The sequence below is a fragment of the Aricia agestis genome, chromosome Z (genome assembly GCF_905147365.1).
Source record: "Aricia agestis chromosome Z, ilAriAges1.1, whole genome shotgun sequence".
Classification (NCBI taxonomy): Eukaryota; Metazoa; Arthropoda; class Insecta; order Lepidoptera; family Lycaenidae; genus Aricia; species Aricia agestis.
In genome coordinates, this window is record NC_056428.1 from 27,974,212 (window position 1) to 27,979,187 (window position 4,976).

A 4,976-nucleotide genomic window follows, 5' to 3' on the forward strand; every position below is an offset into this window, starting at 1 on the left:
ATAAACTAACACAAAAGATTAAAGCAATGAAACAAACTAAAATAAAAACGTAAACTCTCAAGTCTCAAACTGGCACAATTGCAACTGTCAACTGTCATATTATTATTTTTTTCTTTCTTATGGCACTTCGGCTATATAGCCATGGCCGGTGTCGAGTACAATGATGAAAAACTCAAAGCAGATATTATGTTACTACCGCGCGCGTTGTGAAGATTCAAATACGGCCCAATAGGGCCATCTGTTGTTTAGTCTGCATCGAGCGCAGTCACGAACGTGCCACGTCTTGTCTTACCTAAATAAATTGAAAATGACGTCGTGCGTGTATCGAAAATGTACCAATTATGACTCGAAAGTAAACAAAACACATGGAATCTTTTACCACATGTCTTGATTGCAATAAATACCTCGATTATTTACATTTTCAATTATTTTTTCGAACAATCTGGAAAAATCGAATTTTCGTCATAGCTCAGGCGAAGAAGGAGACAGCGATACGATTCGACGTTTAAAAATAGAACTGTCTCTTTTATGTAAATAGTTTTTCGTATCTTTTGTTTCACTTATCTGTCAAAATTGTCAATGTTTGCAATTTTGAATTTGAAAATTGTTCGGAAGAGATTTAAGCCGGAAAATAGTATGGACGTAAGATATCTGTATAAGTAGAATATCATTGGTCGAGTATTAACCTTAAAAATATATGGCGGGAAAATAATTTTCAGCACCGTTTTTCTATATTGTCAGGTCTAAAGTCAAAGTCTAAGTAAAAGTCAATATAAAATAAACACAAACCATTCTAATCTATTTTTAATGACATGCTCCAAAATTTTCGAAAGGGTGCAAGACAAGGCAATAGGACGGTATGACGATGGGATACCGTCAGGTTTACCGGGTTTCAGAATTGGGATAATAACTTGCGTCTTCCACTCTTGTGGAGGACGAAGGAGTCTGAAATATTACATTGAGAGCCTCAAGAAGAATTTTTTGCGTTGAAGTTCCGCTTTTAACAATAAATGAGTACGGTATCCCATCAACACCGGGGGCAGAGTCCCTCAGGGCTTCCAATACCAACTGAAATTCCTCCCATGATAATGGAGCATCTAGGTCACTATACTCAACTCGGGCTAACTTGTCGCTAGCGGTCATTGACTCCCTGTCAAAAACTTGTCATTTTCCATATAAACCACGATTGACAATGAAGTGTCAGATATTCTTAATCGTGGTTTTATATGGAAAATGACAAATTTTTGACAGGGAGTCAATGACCGCTAGCGACAAGTTAGCCCGAGTGGAGTATAGTGACAGTACCAGAATTTTCATATACCATTAATTCCTCCTGTAGAGGGGCTGAAGGAGGCGCCAACCTTTCTGCAAAGGAATCAATCCAACCCGAAGGATCACTATTAGAATCCCGGATCTCACAAGAAAATGACCCGCGATATCTTCTTATTTTTTGCCATATCAGAGAAGGATGAGATTGGGGGGGGGGGGGACAAACTTTCACAAAAAAATTGCCACCCAAGTCTTTTTTTCTTAGAGAAAAGTCTCTTAGCCTGAGCAGCAATTTTTTATACATAAGAAAGTTTGACATAGTCATTGATAATGAGTAGGCTCGTTCTGCCTCCTTTCTTTTTTTACAGATCTCTGTACACTCCGCATCCCACCAAGGAGGGGACGGCATTCTAAATGGACCAAGCTTTTTGACGGGGAAAGATTTTTCAGCGCTTCGTAATAAAGCCAACTTAATGGACGGGTAAACATCATAGATGTTATCCGTTGTAATCTGAGGAATAGATTGAAACTCCTCATCCGTTGCAATAGAATAAAGATCCCAATCAGCATTAGCCAGGTTAAATTTCTGTCTTGAGGGGATGTCAACGGAACAAGGTCCACTGGAGTTTTGAAAATATATTACAATTGGAAAATGATCACTTCCATACGAGTTAGGAAGAATAGACCAAGAGCACTGCAAAGAAAGAGCAGAAGAAACAAATGACAAATCGACTATTAGTTCTTGAAAATGTAAAAAACCTAATAGATGACATGGATCTCATCTTTTAGTTTTGCAATACATAAGTACTAAAGTTATTTTGTAGTTTATTCTACTGCAAATATCACCACTATTCTCTGAAAATATAATTCTATTAACAAACTAACAAATTAGAACTACTGTACCTAAAAATGGACATAATAGACCTTGTACTGATCTAAAAATCGATTCCTTTAGTTTTTTTAGCAGTAAAAGGAGAGCTGAGATTATAATAACCGTTTGCCTATCTGCGACGATTTAAATATCTCGGAATCACTGCTGCTGCCATATGCACCTACATCAATATGAATAAAATTTTTAATCGGCATCGGTCCAAGCCATCAAAACGCAAGAAAAAACTTTTTGTAGTTATAGAATGACTATGCAGTGTTTTGCGGTTGAACAATTCGTACATGTTTCCCGTCTATAGCTCCTATAACATTTGGAAAGTTTGTACGTTCATTGAATTCGTTAGAAATTCGAATACAATATTCTTCAATCTTTTCAGGCATATACATACATAGCGAATGAAGTACATTCCATAGTTGCTCACAAGTAGATTTTAGAAAGTTGTGAAAAATATGGTCTGTTGCCAAATACCTGCAACAAAATATTCATAAATTAATACAGATTTTCCTATTTTAATAACATATTTTTACTCCATATTTTAGGTCGCAAAGCTAAAAAAAAATGGAATAACTTGCGGACCTGCTTCGCTAGAGAATTAAAAGCCCAAAAGTGAGTAAAATCTGGACAATCAGCTTCGAAACGGCGACCATATGTTTACTACGAGCGCATGCTGTTTCTGGTACCCTGCATGGAATCACGACCGACTGAAGGCAGTATTAAAACTAGTGAATCAAACCAAAATGATACTGATTTGTCAGAGGAAGCCCAACCGCATCGGCAACGTAAACGAAAAGCCAAACAAGGCAAATTTGAAGAACAGTTACTAAATGCCCTTCAATCTAATGAAGATGTCGACACCAATTATTGTCTATCGTTGGTTCCTTTTATGAAAGAGCTGACTTGCGATGAGAAGTTCGAAGCTAGAATAAAAAATATTCCAAGACATAAAGAAAAAAAGACAGTTCCAAATATATCATTTCAACCCGATACTTAACAATCACAAGGCAATCATAATAGGCGGGCTACTTCATCAACCTCAGTTCGGATTATTTCTGATCAAATTATTAAATCCAAGCACAGTCGTTCGAGTAGACCATTACTTAACATTACAAATCAGAATTAAACATCACAGCCTCGCAAGTGTCGCAACAACAGTATAATATCACAGAGTCGACCTATACACATTACAAGCCCGTCTCCAGAAAGTCAGAACACTCTACCGCCACCACAATATTATTATAGTGACATTCTTCAATACTGGTCAAATTACTCAGAGTCAGATTCAGAACCGATTGATTTGTAAACAAAAAATATTAATTTCTTCACAAATTTATAATAGGTAAGTACTTTAAATAATATAAAGTTTTTAATATAAAGTTAAACGTAGTGATTATATTCTCTTTGTAAAGTTCTCAATAAAAAATATTGAAGTTTGAAAGTGATTTATTATAGAGATGTGCCGATTAGCCGACTAGCCGATTAGTCGGTGGCAAAGTAGCCGACTAATCGGCCAAATAGTCGGCCAAGTCGATCATGGTTTCGGGTGTTCACGTTATTTTTTGTTTAAGTAAGTATATTTTGTTTACGTTACTCATTTTTATTTTTATAATAATACTTAATTTATTAACAATATAAGGTGTAAAACTATTCGATATTACTTTAGGGTGTGTATGAGTTCCCTATAAAGAGTTCACTTCGAAAGTATTATGCTTTGTTCAAACCTACGCGACCAAGCGACTGCGAATGTGTGTTTTGATTCAAGTTGTTGAAAGTTTTTTTTACTTTTGTATGGGAAAATGCATGACGTCTGCCCAAACAAATCACAAAAAAAATGGCTATTTCAGCGTTGCCACTTTCACAGTGAACTCAATATAAGAGATACATACACACCCAAAAATATTATCACTTAGTTTTGTTACACCTTATTACCACCTAAATGTTTTCTATGCAAGCAACTTGTAATTTCAGAAACACTTTATTTATCGAAATGTGTAAGACTGATTGTTTGTTAAATAAAAATAATATAAATAATAATGTGTAAGATCGATTGTTAAATAAAAATATTATAAATGATCAAGGTTTTTCATAAATGTAATTCCAATTAAATAGCCAAAATAGGAAAAACACCGGATAGTCGCCGCTTTTTGCCGTCTATTCGCCGACTACGAAATTGGCCGGATTTACCGACTAGTCGGCACATCTTTGTTCCATTTTCTGTTCGTCAAGGGCATGCGTTATAGCGCAGTCAACAGCGAACGTGAGGCATGCCCGCGACGCTTGCCCTATGACCGTATCCAAAAAACAAAAATGACAATGTTGGCGTTGCGTTCGTTGACGCATTCAATTATTGAATGCGCCAAAACCACCTCTTCACGCCCAAACCATTAAACGGATTTTGCCGGGTATGGGATACTTTGAGTCCTACAAATTAGAATAGGACATAGTGTACTTTTTGTCCCGAAAAAAATGTAAGTACGATTGCCGCGCGATAAACGAATTTTGGCACAACGGAGTTGTGGGCGTCACTTTATTTTATTACAGGCATAGAGGTGCAGTCTAAATGGAAAACTTTGAGGGACGGCTTCACCAGATATTGCAAAACCCTGAAAAAAATGCGGCTCCGCAGCATCTTCAAAACTACTTTTTTTTAAAGATGTAACCGAAGGTCAGAGTGTTTCAAATTTTGACGCTTCATCCCAGACAAATCCACCACCAACAGTTCAATCAACTGAAAAAGAACAAGTCATAACTCATAAAGAAACAACGAAAACGCCAAAGTGATGGTGAGGATGCTTTGATCGAAATTATATGATAAACAGAA